An 18,370-nucleotide genomic window follows, 5' to 3' on the forward strand; every position below is an offset into this window, starting at 1 on the left:
TGATATTTTATTAGCATTTAATTTTAATTATGCTAATAAAATAAAAATAATTATGCTTTAAAACTTGTCCATAATTCAATATTGTCACACATACCTTCCTTCAATCAGTATGAGTTTGTTGTAAGGTACTGTCATAATTAATTACATTCCTTAAATCCTTTGGATCCTGCCTGGTATAATTGCATCCTTTTGAACAAGATTTTTGGTTTTCCTTCAGTTTCTTAAGATCAGAATATCCTGGTACTTAAATAGTATCACTAAGGTTTAGATGCAGAGAAGAGTTGCCAAAAGAAGCAATTAGGAATGTAGGTAAATAGTTATCTCCATTATGACTAGATTCCTGGTCAAGAGAGAAATTTCCCCTAAAAACTTAGATTTCTGTGATTACATAAACTAAACTTTACTCACAAAAAAAAGTCTGTGTCATTCTTGATGTAAAGTGAACACTGAGTAAATCATGCACAAGTGCACACATATTTTGGGTGTTCCTTTGTTTTTCATACTGACTACCTTATATTTTTATTTTTTTAAGATACATATTAATATCTAACAGTCTCTGTTGTGATATGAACTCTGTAAGAAGATCGCATTGAAAGACGTACATCTGTTCAGCCCATCGCTCTATCCAACCATCTTTCAAATATTTTAGGAGAACCTACTGTGGACTAGCCATCAGAGGGAAGAGAAAAAGTCCCTGTCCCTGCACATCTTACTTGTAGTGTACACGCCATTTCACCTTTCATGGAGAGATTGATGCAGCTATAGCTGGATGCCTGTCTGGGCCACCATTTGTAACAAGGCAGGTGCTGTGGGAATCCTCAGCTTTATGCTAATGTCTCATATTTTTCACTTTATTCTAGAATTCTGGCATATCTGGGTACTCCCAGTACCAGGGATCCACAGTTCTAAGTAAAGTAGCTTGGTGGCAGCTAATATTCTTGAGCATTTGTTCTATCTATTCCAGGCATCATTCTAAGGAGATTTCATATGTCCTCTCATTTGATTTCTCACAGTTTCCATGAAATGGTGCTATATTATTCCTATTTTAAAGATAAGAAAAACTGAGGCACATGGGGATTATATACTTGTATAACACAATTTCAAAAAAGCAGAATTTTGCTGTTGTTAATAATGAGGCCTTTTTTGATCTGATACACCCATCCCCATTTGTTCAGACGGGAGAGGGGAGGCAAACGAGGTCATCACTGCTTTGGATGACTCCTCTGCAGGTTAAGAACTCTAGAGCGCTTGAACCCAGGGGTTTTGATTCTGGATCCGAGGCTTCCTCCAGGCCCGAGATGCCTTCTTGCTGCTCATCAGGCGGGTAAATCTATTAAAGGCTTGGGCTTCTCTGAATGGGAGATTTGGAATCTTGATGGCTTTAATCAGTTATTGGAGGAGTGTTGTAATGTAACATGTTTCATATCCATTCCATTTAGTCTGGACTCTGGAGTATTCTGAATAAACACCAACTTCCAGTTTTGTTTCTGCTCCTTTAAAATTAATATCTGAATCTGCCCCTGTTAACAGCTATAGAGCAAAAAGCCAGGTCTCTGTCCAAAGAATCAGCACTGATTAGGAAATAAATCACACAGTTTGCTGTGGCTAAAAAGAGAAGAACTCCCACAAATTTATCTGTCATTTTGATTCATTCTTTCATCCTTTGTAGTACATTTTCAGGGTCTCAAAGAAACTCATCTGTCTACAGAGGTACTCAGGAAGCATCTTGTTTTACATATGATGAAAATGGAGAGAGTACTTCTTTTGACAGAAAACTTCACTTCTTGTTACTGAAAACCATCACAACAGTCATTATGTCTGGCTTTCAGAGATTTCCTGGAGTTAGGAGAACAATAGGCAGTTAAAATGGCAATGTCAAGAGCATTCTGCAGTTTTATAATGAGTACCAAGGGAAATTTTTTTCTCTTCAGTTTGTAAGAAACAGGTTGAGGAATATTTGAGAGGCTGGGAATAATGTGCAAATGAACCTAAATACTCTGTTTTCCTAAAATGGAATATTCTTTCTAACCTTTGGAAGTTGAGGAAAAAATAATTTTATACCATAATTCCCATTTTCTTGTTAATGTGTTGACAACTAAGGGAAATTTCTCTTTAGGTGTCCCCTTCTGCGTTTTAGATAATTTCCCAAAAGACACATTTGAAGCTTTGTCTTTTTATTTGATTAAACAATATTTAGAATTTTTGGATCCAGTTAATTGGTTCTTTTTTATGTATGTACAGAACCTCTGGGGCTTTTGAATTCTAATTTAGTAGTAGGAATTATTTCTGCATTCCCCCTACCTCCAAACAAAACGACTCAAGTATCAGGAAGAGGTGTTTATTTTGGTTTGTTTTTTGTATGTATTAGAATGCATATTTGTGTGTTTCCACAACTTTTATCTTAATTTCTTATTTCTTTTGACAGTAATAATGTTTTGACATGTTTAGCATGTCCAGTACATTAAAAAGTACAAACTTTATAAACAATTTATGTAGGCTGCTGCTTCCAGTTCCCTAATTTCCCGCTTACCACTAGAGCTGTGAATGATTTTAGAGACTCCTGTGTTAGTTAGTCAGGGAGAGCCGAGTAGTAAAAATAACCTGACTTTATTTCATTTTGAAAAAACTAATAAAACCAAAGCAATTTCAAATTATCGGCAAACTTTTAAAGTATGAATAAGACTTGCCTTGGTTTAAAAATTAATCAACACTATAAAAAGCCATAAAGTGAAAATAAGAGGCTTTCTTTCTCCCTGTTCTCTGATTCCTAGTATCATTCCTTAGAGATAACTACTGTTAATTTTCAGTGTCTTTCTAGAAATGTTCTCATGTACTATTTATATACAAGCATGTACATACATAGATATACCTATATAGATAAACACACACATACATACACATATGTATATATATTAATATGTATAGGATCATATATAAACTTATACAATATACTTTTCTTACATAGCAATATGTATTGAATATCTGCCCATATTTGTTCATATAGATCCACCTTAATTTTTTAACTACTTATTTTGAAATAGTTTCAAACTTACAGGTCGGTTTCAAAAATAATACAACCCTGTACAGAGAACTCCAATATACCCCCCTACCCAGATACGCAGATCCTCTAACTTTTTTTTTTAAGGATTTATTTATGTTTATTTATTTCTCTCCCCTCCCCCACCCCACCCCAGTTGTCTGCTCTCTGTCTATTCGCTGTGTGTTCTGTCTTTGTATTTATTTATCTGTTTTCTAAACATTTTAAAGTAGGTTGTATACATCTTGCTCCTTGGGCTCTTAATACTCCCATGTACCTTTCCTAAGAACAAGGATATTCACTTATGTATCTACTAAGTACAGTTATCAAGTTTAAGGAACTGAGCATTAATATGAAGCTTACAACCTATGCTTCATTTTTTCATATGTCCCCATAATGTCCTTTTGGACATTTTCTCCTCCATTGTTGTTAGATCCAATCTGGGATCATGTATAGCTATTAGCTATTGCTATCATTATTGTCTCTTTAATTGCTGAAACATATACAACATGAACTTTCTCATCTACTCCAAAGCATACAATTCAGTGGGATTAATCACACAATGTTGTGTTAACCTTTCCACCATCCATGGTTAGAACTTTCTCATCACTCCAAACAAAACCCCTGCATCTATTATGCATTAGCTCCCCTTGCTCTTTCGTCCCCTGCCCTGGTTACCTGTACTCTACTCCCTGTTTCTATGAATTTGCATTTTCTAGCTATTTCATGAGTGGAATAATATATTATCTGTCCCTTTGTATCTGACTGATTTCACTCAGCATGATGTCTTCAAGATTTATCCACAAACTTATCATGTGTCAGAACTTCATTCCTTTTTAGGGCTGAATAAGATTCTAGTGTTGTGTAGGAGAGCTCTGTGAGCTGCCTTCTACATGCAGGCTGAATTCTGGGATGGGGATCCTGTCACAACCGTGCTGGCTCAGTCCTTCAGGCTGCCATCAGACAGATTAGCACAGGCATACAGACTCCCAGTATGTGCGCAAAGGTTACTCTACCTCCAGCACAAGGACCTGCCCTGGGAGCATGTGCCAGTTCCATGGGGGGCCCAGGAGGGTCCATGAGGGGGTTATCCTACCATTTTTAAGTTGCCTTTTTCTTGATTTGGTGTTTGCCCTGTTATACTGCAACCATTTAGCTCTTTTATAGAGATTTGCGGCAGATGGTTCCGTCAGCTCTTGTTTGTTACTTAAAGCTTCTGTGCAGGGATAGAGCCCTGGAGTGAATCGCTCAGCCATCTTGATGACCACTGAATTAGTCACGGTTCTCTAGGGAAACAGAACTGACAGGAGATATCTGTAAATATTATGAGATTTTAATAAGAATTGTTTCACATGACTATAGGGATGGACAAATCCAATTCCCATAGGCAGAACACAGGCTGGAAACTCCGATGACGGAGAAGCTGGATGGCTGAACCAGAGATGGAAATTCTCTCTCTGACTTCTGAAATCATCACTTATCCTCTTCAATTGTTTGGATGAGATGTATCTCCTTGTTGAAGGCATTCTCTTCAGTTGATTGTAGATATAATCAGCCATAGATGCAATCAATTTACTGATGATTTAAGTCCATGAAATGTCCTCACAGTTAACAGGCCAGTCAGTGGTTGCTTGACCAAACAGATGGACACCATAACCTGGCCAAGTTGGCATAGGAATTTAACCATCACAACCAGAAACTTGATCCACCTTATTTTTAATGACTGTGTAGTATTCCTTTGTGCTGGCATGCCAGAATTTACTTGTCTTCTGTTTATCAGCATTTAGGTATTTCTAATTTATTCTGTTGCAGATAATGGTACAGTAATTTCCCTCAGATATGTCTTTTTGCATTTTTGTATATATTTGTGGGATAAATTCAAAACAATAGTCTTTCTAAAGAAAGCTTATGTGCATTTTAACATTGCGAAATATTGCCAAATTGACCTAAAAAATGACTACTAACTTGTACTTCTGTTTTAGTTTCCTAAGGTGCTTAAAGCAAATAGCATTAACTGGTTTGCCTTGAACAATGAGAATTTATTTGGTTACTATTAGAGCCCAAGAAAATGTCCAAATCAAGGCATCATCAAGGCTCCTTTCTTCCAGATCAGCTGCTGGTGATGCTTGGCTCCTCTGCCACATGGAGACATCGGCTGGTCTCAACCTTCTCTTCCAGGTTTTGTTGATTTCAGCTTCTTGCTTCCGTGGCTTTCTTTGTCTCTCTCTATTTTTTCTGCCTATAAAGGACTGCAGTGATAGGATTAAGACCCATCCCAGATGAGGTGGGTCACACCCTAACTGAAGGAGCCTCATCACAAGGTCCTGCTTGCAGTGGGTTTACACCCACAGGAATGGATTCGTTTTAAGAACATGTTTTTCTGGTGTAAATACAGCTCCACACAACCACAACTTCCATATGTAGTATTTAATAATGTCTACTTCTTCACACCCTTTTCAACACTGAATATGACAAAAATTTTAATTTGCAAGTATGATAGATGAAAATAATATCTTATTTTAATTTACATCTTTCGTTGCTGTTGTGCCTAAGGTTCATTTCAACAAGTGTTTAGTGAGCATCCTCTATGAGTTATCCTATTGAAAAAATAGGATCTGGGGATCATAAATTGTCCTTGTCTTTAAAGAGCCGTGGAAGTGAGTAAGAAGCCTTTTAAAAGATATCCAAAGATGGCAAGTATACAGAAGTGGGTCTTTTTGCTCCCTTCCAGCAGAAGGAAGTTGTTTGATAAACTGTGGACAGTATCCACCCCCACCTGTGTTGACTCAGTGCTATGCTTGGCCAAATAGGCAGTTCTCTCCTTCTGTCTCAGTGGCCCTGCTTTCCTTGTAGAAGGTATTTGGGTGCAACTAGCAGTGGAAGCACTTACTGCTTTTCTCCATGACCTGGCTTGGTTATCTTTTTGGTGTTCCTAGGCGCATGCATCCACTGTTTGCCTCTGATTTGAAAAGGCAACAAGAGGACTACTACAAAGGACTTGCTTTGTTCAAGGTCCTTCACCTCTACAGGTTTTCAGAGAATATGGTTCATTTTTAGGCACCCTAATTAAATTATAGGCCCTTTGAGTATTTCTTTAGATTTCCCTGATGGGGACACATATGGACAGCAGCATCAGTCATTTTGAACTAATTTGGTTTCTGATCCCAAAATTATTTGGAGTGAGTAAAGTAGAATCTGTAAGTTATCATATCTGATCGCCAGCCTGTAAAATAAAATTAACAGGAGAGTTCAAAGTATACAACATAATGGAATGATAAGCCTGGTTTTCTGAATGGAGGCAGCTATAGGTAATTTTACTGTCCTTTTTAGAGCTTAGATCTAAGGCTCTCTAAGAATTGAAATTCCCTGGGAGTTAGTATGAAGTGAGCCCCTTAGAACTGTCATTCTCAGACTGTTAGCCTGTAGACATTTTTTACTTTGGACTAAGAGGAGGTTCCAGTTGTCCAATAGCTGTGTGATCTAGGCCAGTCCCCAATGAGGTGGACTTGGCAGGTGCCCTTTCCATAGCCAGCCAGCCCCTGAGTGTGTTTTAAAAGAGAAAGAGAAAAAAGCCAAATCCATTTAGAGGGACTGGAGCCAGGCTAGTAGTTGCTAGGCAAGTTAAAAGTAATTCAGTGTCCTTGCCAAACGTCTGCCGCACAAATAGGGAGCTTTCAGGGAAGGGGAGTGAGATAGTGGTGCATGTTGGTTGCCATAGGAATGTTTCCCTGATTGGAATAAGATCACAGAGTGGGCAGAGCAAGGCGGAGCGTCTGTGGTTCTTTCTGCTAGGGGCTGGCAGCCCAGAGTGGGTAGTGGGCATAGGTAAGCCACGGGGAGGAAAGAGCGAAACCCAAGGCTCTCTTGCGACGAGAGAGTAGGAAAGTTGTAGAGGGTGCATCCTCCGGAGAGATGACGAGCCCAAGCCAGTGAGATCCTAGCTGCCATTTGAAGTTAGAGGTTTCTGAAGCTGAAAGCAGGGACAGAAGAACGAGTAGATTAACTGAGGAAAATTACATGATGAGCTCTCCTGCTACTCTGAAGACCTGAGACTTTGTTGGAGAAATTACAGTCCCAAATTAATCAGGGAGAATTCATGTTAGACTCTGAAAATAAACCCAGTGCTAAGTTAGGCAGAGATTTACAATAGTGAAATTTAGTGGAAAAAGATCCTTAATTTAAAGGTAAGTATTTTTATTTATTTAAAAATTTCCTTAGCTTATATCTTTATTTCAGTTCATAAACAAAGTTAGTGATGAATGATATGTTAATGAGTTTTGCTATTATATTAATTGAGTCATATTTTTATAGTGGGAAAAGGCATAGTTGTCTGAATTGTGTGCCGCTGGTATCACACCTTGAAGACCCCCTTTTACGTGGGCTTTCTGGCCTTTTAACAAGCGCTCTGCATCTGGTAGCAGCTTCCAGACTGACAGCCAAGGGCCCAAGAGGAATTAGTGATTTTTAGCAATGTTGAGCCTTGAACTTACTATTTAACTTCTCTATGATTAATCGCTTTCCCAGCTCTTAAAATGGGGGTTGGTAGCTATCCCTTGTCATATCAATAATATAAGCATGAATACTGTTCTCTTTGGCTAAAATTTCTGGGGGAGTGGTAAAAGATCCAGGGTGCATGCTATGGTAGCAACAGGCTTGGTTGTCAGTAGTGGTTTAGAACAAAAGTTTTCAATTTTTTAGGTCACAGTCTTAAGGGGAACTTTCTTAAAGGAAACTGATGAAGTTTTACTTGTGCATATGAATTATTATCGTTTGTCATATATTTGGTTCATATTCAAAGGGCATCTAGAGTAGTTACTCATTCAGAATATATAAATGTGGATTATAAGTAATTGTTTCTTTCCTTTTTAATGTGGCTTCTTTTTTGGGTCATATAAAAGAAGACTAAAGGGACATGATATTTGTTTTCAAATGTTTGAATTCTAGTGATTCAAAAATACCTGGGAGGTCATGGGACCCCGTTTGGAGGCCTCTCTGTTCCATTTCAGGAATTGAGTCCTTGGTCACTTACCTAGACCTGAATTTTCCCATGTAATTTTTTTTCTTTAAATTGATCAAATGCTGGCTGTCTGACCCATATCAGTTCGACTCAGCCATGACAAATTTGTAAATGAAATGCCAAAATTTAACTTACTGGTAGAGTGTAATCTAACAAGGAAAAAACTACCCTTTGGTTCTTCAGATGGTGGTACCCTTTCCTTAGTATGATTTTGGCAAGAAATCAAAATATACCCTGGCTGTAATGTTCTTTTTTTAAGAAGTAATATTTTTATTTTAGACCTAGAATCTGGAGCAGCCTTGTCCAATTAAAATATGTGAACCTCAAATATAAGCCTATGTGTAATTTTAAATTTTCTAGTAGCCAAGTTTAAAAAGTTAAAGTAAATAGATGTAATTTATTTAACTCAGTATATCCAAAATATTATAATTTCAACATTTAGTCAGTATAAATTTATGTATTTTACATTATTTTTTCATACTATGTCTTCAAAGTTCAGTGCACCTTTTCCACTTTTACAGCACATCTCAATTTGCTCACTAAATTTTCATCAAAAATACTTGATTAAAAAAAAATTTAGATTAAAATTTTTAGTTGAAAAAGTAAATTCAAGTACCCAAGTCATTCCAAACTTGCATGTTTTCCAATATCTGAATCTAATGTTCATTTTTAAATTTAAATTTAGCTCTAATAGTTAAATTAAAATTGTGTTCAGTCACACTAGCCCATTTCAAGCTCCCAGTAGTCATGTGTGGCTAGTGGCTACTGTCGTGGACAGTTCAGAGAGGACTGTTTTTCTCCCCTCATCTCTTTTTTTCCCTCCATGTACCTCTCTGATTTGGAAGACCTGTCCAAGAAGTCAAATGGATAATATTCGCTTTATAAGCATGAAACTAAGACAAATGGGTCACCCTCTTAAAAGGAAATTCCCTTCAAGCTATATTGGAACCTGTTTGGCAAGGAGTTATCTATCTAGGAGAACAACTCTCTCCACCCTTGCCCCCAAACACACCGCTCATTGTCTTTCCAATAGATAATAACCTGCCAACGTTGACAGCTTTTCTCCCTTAGGCTTCCCTTATACTGTAGGCCAGACTGGCTCGTTTCCATTACATCAGTGGATTTCCTCTTGATCTTTTCATTGTTTCAGTTTCCACATTGGCCCTAATTTCTGTTTTACCTTAATGAAAGATTCAAATGTTCAAGTTCCAGTTTAGTTCCTAATTAAGGTGATTTAAATTAATGTGATGGGGACCTGGTCACAAGTACATTATAGGGCACAGAAGTTGTCGTTTCTTATTGGGTACCTGCCACCTGCAAGGGATCACGGATGACAGTGTTGAAATTCATCTTCCATGGTTTGGAATACCCAAAGTAAAGAGCTCTTAAAGAGGCTGTCCACATCTGGAGAATGGTATATTATCCCTAGGAATGGGCTCTTGGCCAAGGCAGTAACAAGTCCTCCCTTGTCAAGAAAGCTAGCTTAGAAATTGTTAAGTAAATACTGGAACTGTTCAGTAATTTTACATTAATCTGAAAAGAAATATATATTATACCCCTTTCTCAATACTGTCAGAATCATACTATTTTAGAGCTCAACTTGGGCTTTGTGGAGTGGTGTAAACGGTGATAATCACGAAATTCAGATGCCAATCCTGAGTCTATGGGTCACAGGGAGTGTGCCCTCAGAAAGCCCCTAAATTGCTCTGGGCCTCACTTCACACCTGTTAGTGAGAATGTTAGAAGAGGTCCCCTTGAGGCCCCTCGCAGACCTCACTAAGGTCTCACAGCTCATCAGATGAAGAAATGAAGACCTGCAGAGTCACTTCCCTAGATCACATAGCGAGTGGGTGACAGGTCTCTGACTCTCACAGCCTTGTGCCTTGTCCCCAGGGAGCTTCTTCACTGGGAAGACTAGAACAGCTGGGGTTCCTTTGGCATCTCTGATCCTTGTGGTCTCTCCAGCACTGTGGTTTGGGGATAAGCAGACTTCTTACATGCCAGCTCAGGGCCATCAAGGGACATGACCCAAGAGAGAGAAAGTCAAACAGGAACCTCATCATCTTTTATGACCTGCCTTCAGGAAATCACACAGTGTCACTCCACTGCATTCTGTTCATCGGCTACAGAGGCTGATGGGAGTAGAAATAGATTCCGTCTTTTGATAAGGGAGTGGAAAGTTTCTGGAAGAGCATGTGGGGCTAAGAATATGGCCATGACCATTGTTGGAAAATACAGCCTGCTGTGTAGTAAGCCACGCTGCAGATTGTATACCAGTGCCCATGCCAGCTATACCTCTGGGCCTTTTGTCTCCCACCCAAGGAAGCATATTGGCATGCAAGTGGAATATAATTTATTCCACTATAATTTAATCTGCTATAATTCATATTTTTAAAAAGTAAGTCCTGTGCACATTTCCTAGCACTCCCTCTACCATTAAAAACAAATTATTAGTAACACACTGGTGGATTAGGCTAATGAGGTAGAGATGAGGCTCTCCCTAAATTTTCCTTCATTTTTTATTCAGTGCCTGTTTAATGTGCCTGAATTGTCATCATTTCTGTTTGTTTTTTTTATCTTGTGTGCAGAGGTAAACAGCTGAATATTTATGTAAACCGTGCTGCACAGAAACCTATTCCATTTAAAACTAAAAAGTGAAGACAATTGCACTTAGGATTGAATGTTTTCTGAAGGGGTTTCTTCCAACACTTTATAGCATCTGCTGCCTTCTATTTTGGAAATGAAATGATTATTCAAAACATATTTCTCAGAGTTTACAAAATTAGTATCTTCTCTCAAACTCTGCTTGTAAAACGTGGGAATTCTGTGGCATGGCACCCAAGAGACTTACATACTTTTTGCATTGCTTGGGTTGTTGGGTTTGTTCTAGGCCTTTTTTTAAAACTAAAATATTTCATCTACATAAAAGAGACTATTAAAATTTCATCTATATAAAAGAGTATTAAAATTTATGCGCGGATGTGGCTCAGGCTGTTGAGCACCCACCTCCCACATGGGAGGTCCCAGGTTCAGTTCCCAGTGCCTCCTAAAAAAACAAAAACAGACAACAAGCAAAACAAGTGAGAAAACCAACTCAGGGGAGCTGATATGGCTCAGTGGTTGAGCACCAGCTTCCCTCCCCCCCACCAAAAAAATTTATAGGAACAATTTAAAGAAATTAAATACATACATACTTGCGTGTGCACCATGCAAGTTAAGAAGTAAAATGCGGGAAACGGACTTTGGCCCAGTGGTTAGGGCGTCCGTCTACCACATGGGAGGTCCGCGGTTCAAACCCCGGGCCTCCTTGACCCGTGTGGAGCTGGCCATGCGCAGCGCTGATGCACGCAAGGAGTGCCGTGCCACGCAAGGGTGTCCCCCGCGTGGGGGAGCCCCACGCGCAAGGAGTGCGCCCGTGAGGAAAGCCGCCCAGCGTGAAAAGAAAGAGCAGCCTGCCTAGGAATGGCGCCGCCCACACTTCCTGTGCCGCTGACGACAACAGAAGCGGACAAAGAAACAAGACGCAGCAAATAGACACCAAGAACAGACAACCAGGGGAGGGGGGGAAATTAAATAAATAAATAAATCTTTAAAAAAAAATAAAATAAAAAAATAAAAAATAAAAAAAAAAAAAAAAGAAGTAAAATGCTACCCAGCACCTTAGATCCTAGCATCTTTCCTTCCTCTCAGAGGTCAAACCTTTACACTATTACCATTTATGTGGAAAAACCTTTGCTTGCATCTTCATACCATGCCTTTAAACACGTCGTTTGTTAGATTTATTCCTAATTACTTCATTTTTTTTTGCTGTTGTTAATGGAGTCTTTAAAACTACCTTTTTAAACCGATTATTGATGAACATAGACATGCAATTGATTTTTGTGTATTTTGTGACAAGCAAATTTGCTAAATCTAATTATAATTTAGATTCTTTTGAGATTTCTACATAAATGCATACCTGTAAAAACAGTTTTCTATCTTCCTTTCCAATTTTGTTTTGTTTCTTATCTTTCTGTCCTGCATAGACCTTCCAGGACACATTGAATAGAAGTGGTGATAGCTGGCACCTTGGTGTTGTTTCTCATTTTAAAAGAAACTTATAGTTTTTATTATTGGTACAATGCCTATTGTTTTTGTTTTTATGGAGGTTTTTTGTTTTTATTTTGGCATGTGGCAAGTTCTTTTTTGTTCTTAGTTTGCTCGGTTTTAAAAATTGTAAATGAGTGTTGAAGTTAATCAAATATTTTTCTGTAGCTAATTTGATCATGTTTTTCTCATTTTTTATTGGGATGAATTACATTAACTAATTTTCTCATAATAAATCAGCTTTACATTCCTGTGATAAACCCAACTTGGTCATCATTTGATTATGTTTGCTAATGTTTTGTTTAGAATTTTTGCACCTATGCAAGATGCAGATTGGCCTGTAATTTTTCAGTCTCATTCTGTCTCTTAGTTTGGAATCAGTGTTATGCTACCCTCATAAAATTAGGTGGGGGGTGTTTCCTCTTTTCCATCCTCTGAAAGGGTGTTTGTAAAATTGGAATTTCTGTTCCTTGAATGTCTTGTAGAACTTGCTTAAGATGATAAAGCTGTCTGATCCTGGTATTTTCTTTGTTGGAAGAATTTTAACTACAAATTCAATTTATGAAAGGTTATAGACTATGTAAGTTTTCCAATATTAAGTCAGTTTTTATATAAGTTTTATTTTTCCAGACATTTGTCTACTTCATCTAAGTTTTCAAATATTTGGGGATAAAGTTATTTAAAATAGCTTACTATTTGTTTTATGGTTTATATTATAGTTTCCCTTTCAGCCCTACAGTTATTTATGCATGCTTCTTGGGTTTTTTTCCTCCTTGTTTGATAATGCCAGAGCCTTGTCTGTTTTCTTCGTTTTTTCCAAAACTCAATGTTTGGCTTTATTGATCCTCTGTATTACATATTTGTTTCTTTTTCATTAATTTCTTATCATCCTTATTTCTTCACTTAAGTTGGATGCCTTGTTCATTAGTTTTGAATTTTTCTTCTTTTCTAATATAAATATTAATATAAGCTTCCCTCTGAGTACCGATTTGGTCACAAAACTCAAGTTTTTATTTGGTATACTTTCATTTTCATTCAAAGTACCGATTTGGTCACAAAACTCAAGTTTTTATTTGGTATACTTTGATTTTCATTCAAGTTTTTAATATTTTACAGTTTGCATTTGTATTTCTTCTTTGGTTGTAAGTTTTGCAATGAGTTATTTTACATTTCTAAATACATGGTAATTTTCTAGTTTTTTTTTAAAAAAATGTATTTCTAGTTTTTAATTGCATTATGAGAAAATAATTTTGTCTGTATGATACTATTCCTTTGAAATTTATTGAGGCTGTCTTTATAGCTTAGTCCATTTTCAAAGATGTTATATGTGTCACTCATCATTGAGTTCAATGTTCATTATATGTTCCTTAGAGTAAAAAGCCTATTATTGTACTGTTCAAATCTTCTATATTATGATTTTTTAATACTTTGAAGCTGTCAATTACTAACAGAATTGTGTTGCAGTTTCTCCCTTACTTGATGGGTTCATTTATTTTTTCTAATTGCCCTGTCATTTTTGCTTTCTGCATTTTGAGTTAACTCCAACAGGTACATACAGATTTATAATTGTTGTCTTTCTTATTCCATATTTTAGGTGTATCTCTTATAAACAAAATATAGCTGGATTTTTGTTTATTCAGTCTAAAAATATTTACCTTCGATTGGAGAGTTGGATCCATTCACATTTATTGACAAATGATATATTTAGATTTATTTCTACCACCTTTTTCTGCGTGTTTTTATTTTCCCACATTTTCTATTTCCCCCTATTTTCTTTCCCTCTTTTGCTTATTTTTTTAAAATTTACTTTATTTTTCTTTATTTATACCCCCCTTTCTTTCTTATGGTTCTGTCATCTGTGCCTTCTCCAGGAGGCACCAGGAACTGAACCTAGGACCTCCCACATGAGAAGTGAATGCCCAATGGCCTGAGCCACATCTCCTCCCCTGTCCCTCTTTTGAATTGATAATTTTCTTTCTTCTCTTTCATTCTATTATTTTCCCTCTTCTTGCTTGGAGATTCTATGCTGTAAGTACTATCTTAGTAGCTGCTCTCACTTTTTAATGAATATATTACCTCTCATCCTTCAAAATATAAAGATTTGCCTCTCATCTTCTCAACTTTTTCTCCGCAAATTACACATTTTTCTTATAGTTTTAAACAGTTTGCTTAATTTTAACCATCTGTTTACCAATATATTTTCTTGTTACTTTTTCATTGCAGGGTTTCCATCTGTAATGACTTTTCTTTTTTCTGATGTGTGTCATTTAGAATTCCCTTTAGTGAGTCCTTCTTTTCTTCAAACAGCAAACTCCATGTTACATATCAGTGATGTGATACAGTGATAAATAAGATACTCTCGGGCAAAATAGACATTTGCAGTGTAAACTAAGTCCAAAATTAAGAGGTCAGAACAAAGTGTTGAGAACACAGGGAAAGTTAAGAGTAGGGAGAGGATCTCAGGAAAGACTGTAAGTGGATGAGATGTGGAGTTGTGAAAGGCAGTGTTTGTGTTCAGGGAGCATCCATCAGCTCAGCCACCTGGAGTGAGGCAAGGGCTGGTGCCAGATGGAGCTAGAGAGGTGGGTCCGCTGGAGAGCAGATTGTGAAAAGCCTTAAATGCCAAACTAAGGCAACAGAGAAGTGGAGAGGCTTTAAGCAGGGGAGTGATATGATTAAATGCACTTGTTCAGGAGTAGAATGTGTGGCCACATGGAAGGCCACGATTTGCATTTGTCATCTGGGAGGAGGCTGAGTAACTAAACCAAGGCAAAGCAAAAGTAATGAAGAGAAGAAATGAAATTTTAAAGACTTTTACAAGGTAAACTCTTGATAACTGATTTAAAACAGATTTGAAGATGTACTCCAAGGGCTCTAGCTTAGAGGATTGGCCAGACTGAAAGCATGGGGGTGAAGTGTGGGGATAGGTTGGCTGTGGGGGGCTCCATCATGGAGAGAGGGAATTAGTTCAATTTGTAATAAAACATTAAACATATTTGCATGACAAAAGGTGGGTTTCTCTCTTGAAAACTCAGCAACATTTTCTGATTATATTTGTTTGTGGTCATTACTGATTTTCCTTTTTTTGCTTTCTGATTAGAAAATAGATTTCTGCTTCAGGACACAAAAGGTCGATTTTCAACAATAAATAAAATGTAATTAATTCATAGATTTCAGTTACCTTTTAGGTCAAGAATTTGAAATGCAGTACTGTCTTCACAGTTCTTTGCAAAATTATTGCTACTGAGAATTGCTACTTGTCTGGCAGGACCTATTGTTTTGGGACTATTTTTATCTTAGCAATGTTCTCTGGCTGACAGATATGACCCAGAGTGTTCAAGAGCATCTGGCAAGACAGGAAAGAAAAAGGAGAAGGAGAGCAAGAGACAGAGAAAGGGAAGGGGGGAGAAAAAAATTGTCCATTTAATTAAAAAAGTATTTGCAGGGCTTATGTTTCCTCCCTGCTGATTTTAACTAGCAAGATAGGATTCTCCCCTGGATACTGCCTCCTGGTCTATAAGCCCAGAGGAGGGCTTTCTTTTTGATGCTTGAGTGAGTCATCACAGTGATTCAATGACTTTTTAGTCCCTCACATGTAATAATTTCAAAGGGGACTGCTGAGAGTTGAGATGAGCTTCTCCCTGCCAAGGTGTGAAGTAGCCTTGACAGCAGGTGTGGTGTCTGTTCAAGTCAGCAACGTGAGTGGTGCCTGGCTTTCTACCTCTCGACTCAACATGCAGAGGATTTCAAGCCCAGGCATCTCTTGTAAGGAAGAAAAGCTGGTCAGGGAGTTTTGAAGGAAAAAAATTCACGTGCCCTAAAATGTTTTATTGTGAGAGCTGTACTCTGCCTGGCAGCTTCCATGATCTGAAATAATTCCTAGCCTTTTTTTTTTTTTAATAAATTTTTAAAAAGATGCTTAGATTACATAAATGCTACATTAAAAACATAGAGGGTTCCCATATGCCCTGCTCCCTAACCCTCCCACATTTTCCCACATTAACAACATCCTTCTTTAGTATGCTAGTACGTTTGTTACAGTTGATGAACACATTTTGGAGCATTGCCACTAAGCATGGATTATAGTTTACGTTGTAGTTTACACTCAGTTTTGTAGGTTATGGCAAGATATGTAATGGCTTGTATCTGTCATTGCAATGACCTTCAGGACAATTCCAAAGTCCCAAAAATGCCTCCACATTAAACTTGTTTTCCCCTTTCCCTCCCCTCAGAACTTCCAGTGGCCACTTCCTCCACATCAATAATATAAGTTCTTTTATAACTAGAATCAGTATAAGTCTGTAGTAGAAACCAGTCAGTCTACTTTAGTCCCTATTTCATTCCCCAATCCTGAGGATTCTGGGATGGTAATGCCTGCTCCACCTCTAATTGAGAGGAGATTTCAATCTCATAGGGTAGAAGGATAGGACTATCTTGCTTGCAATTGCAGGTCTCTGTTCCTTGGGATGGTCATTGTCCATCATCATCTCCTTAGTAGTTGTCCTAGGTGAGTCCGATGAACTAGAGAATAGTGGTGCAACTCTGTTCAGATTCAGGGCCCAGCTGGCACATGGACAGCCCAAAGATTTAACTCTCTTGGACATACATCTGTCAACTCTAGTACTAAATATAGGTGCAGATAGAAGAGGCAGAAGAGCCATGTGTAGGGAAAGCACAACTGAGTCCAACATTGGGGAGCATAAATTCCAAAGTGGGGCCCACTGGCAGGGCACTGAACTCCTGAGCTTTCTGCTCTGCCTAAAGTATCTGGATGTCTCCAGAGTCTTCAGGAGCCCCGCTATTTGAAGTAGTATTTACTTTGGCAGTCAGTGAAATCCTGCTGAGACATGCATAATAGTAACCTCTGGAATGACCGCCAGACTCACTCTCAGCCATATAAACTCATTTGTATTTACCCTTTCCCCCTTTTGGTCAAGTTATTTTTCCAGTTGCTTTTTTTTTTTTTTTTTTTAGATTTATTTTTTATTTATCTCCCCCCTCCTCCCCCCCCCCCCCCCGTTGTCTGCTCTTTGTCCACTCGCTGTGTATTCTTCTGTGACTGCTTCTATCCTTTTCAGCGGCACCAGGAATCTGTTTTTCTTTTTGTTGTGTCAGCTCTCCATGTGTGCAGCGCCATTCTTGGGCAGGCTGCACTTTCTTTCGCACTGGATGGCTTTCCTTACGGGGTGCACTCCTTGCACGTGGGGCTACCCTACGTGGGGGACACCCCTGCATGTAATGGCACTCCTTGCGCGCATCAGCACTGCGCATGGACCAGCTCCACACAGGTCAAGGAGGCCCGGGGTTTGAACCGCAGACCTCTCATGTAGTAGGCAAACGCCCTATCCACTGGGCCAAGTCCACTTCCCCCAGTTGCATTTCTAGTTAGTGCTTGATAGTAATCCCTTGGCGCCAGGAAGGCTCATCCCTGGGAGTCATATCCCACACATTTATAGGCTGAGTTCATCCTTGCCTTTTTTATGTTGGTGTTGGTGACTGACCCTTGGAATCCTCAGCTGCTATTAAAATAGCTGATCTTTTAGAGGTGACTCAGGAAGGAAAGTACAAGAAAAAGTTAATCTTATCATCCTGGCTCAAAAATAGAGTTTGAGCTGTTATATTACAGAATGAGTCCCACAATTGTTGTTGTCATTAGAAATTACACTATTATAAGAAGATTTAGGGAAACGGACTTGGCCCAGTGGTTAGGGCTTCCGTCTACCACATGGGAGGTCCGCAGTTCAAACCCCAGACCTCCTTGACCCATGTGGAGCTGGCCCATCCATGCACAGTGCTGATGTGCGCAAAGGAGTGCCGTGCCACGCAAGGGTGTCCCCCACGTAAGGGAGCCCCACGCGCAAGGAGTGCGCCCCATATCGAGAGCCGCCCAGCGTGAAAGAAAGTGCAGCCTGCCCAGGAATGGCGCCGTCCACACTTCCCGTGCCGCTGATAACAGAAGCGGACAAAGAAACGAGACGCAGCAAATAGACACAGAGAACTGACAACCAGGGGAGGGGGGGGGGGGGGAATTAAATAAATAAATCTTTGAAAAAAAAAAAAAGAAGATGTATTCCTGCATCTGCATAGAGATGGTGTTTATCACTGTTAGCAGCTGCTTCTAAATGTCATTGGTAAGGCAGAAATTGAGGAGTGGTGACATTTGTGAGCATATATAATCAATGTTGGGCATTTTACCTAAATTATCTTATTTAATCAATAATACAGTTGAG

At 38.5% G+C, this 18,370-nt stretch overlaps 1 protein-coding gene across 6 annotated transcripts in view; it reads left to right on the forward strand.

Moving 5' to 3' along the window:
- LOC101441506 (transmembrane protein 108) overlaps positions 1-18,370 on the forward strand; it is a 438,561-nt gene that overhangs the window by 80,074 nt on the left and 340,117 nt on the right. The window contains exon 1 of one of the 6 annotated variants that reach the window (XM_071214507.1): positions 6,541-7,221. The exons of the other annotated variants lie outside the window; for them this stretch is intronic. The gene's annotated coding sequence lies outside the window, so the exon portion shown is untranslated. Of the gene's footprint in view, positions 1-6,540; positions 7,222-18,370 lie in introns of those variants that run through there. 6 annotated transcript variants of the gene reach the window in all.

This window comes from Dasypus novemcinctus, chromosome 4 (genome assembly GCF_030445035.2).
Source record: "Dasypus novemcinctus isolate mDasNov1 chromosome 4, mDasNov1.1.hap2, whole genome shotgun sequence".
NCBI classification, from domain to species: domain Eukaryota; kingdom Metazoa; phylum Chordata; class Mammalia; order Cingulata; family Dasypodidae; genus Dasypus; species Dasypus novemcinctus.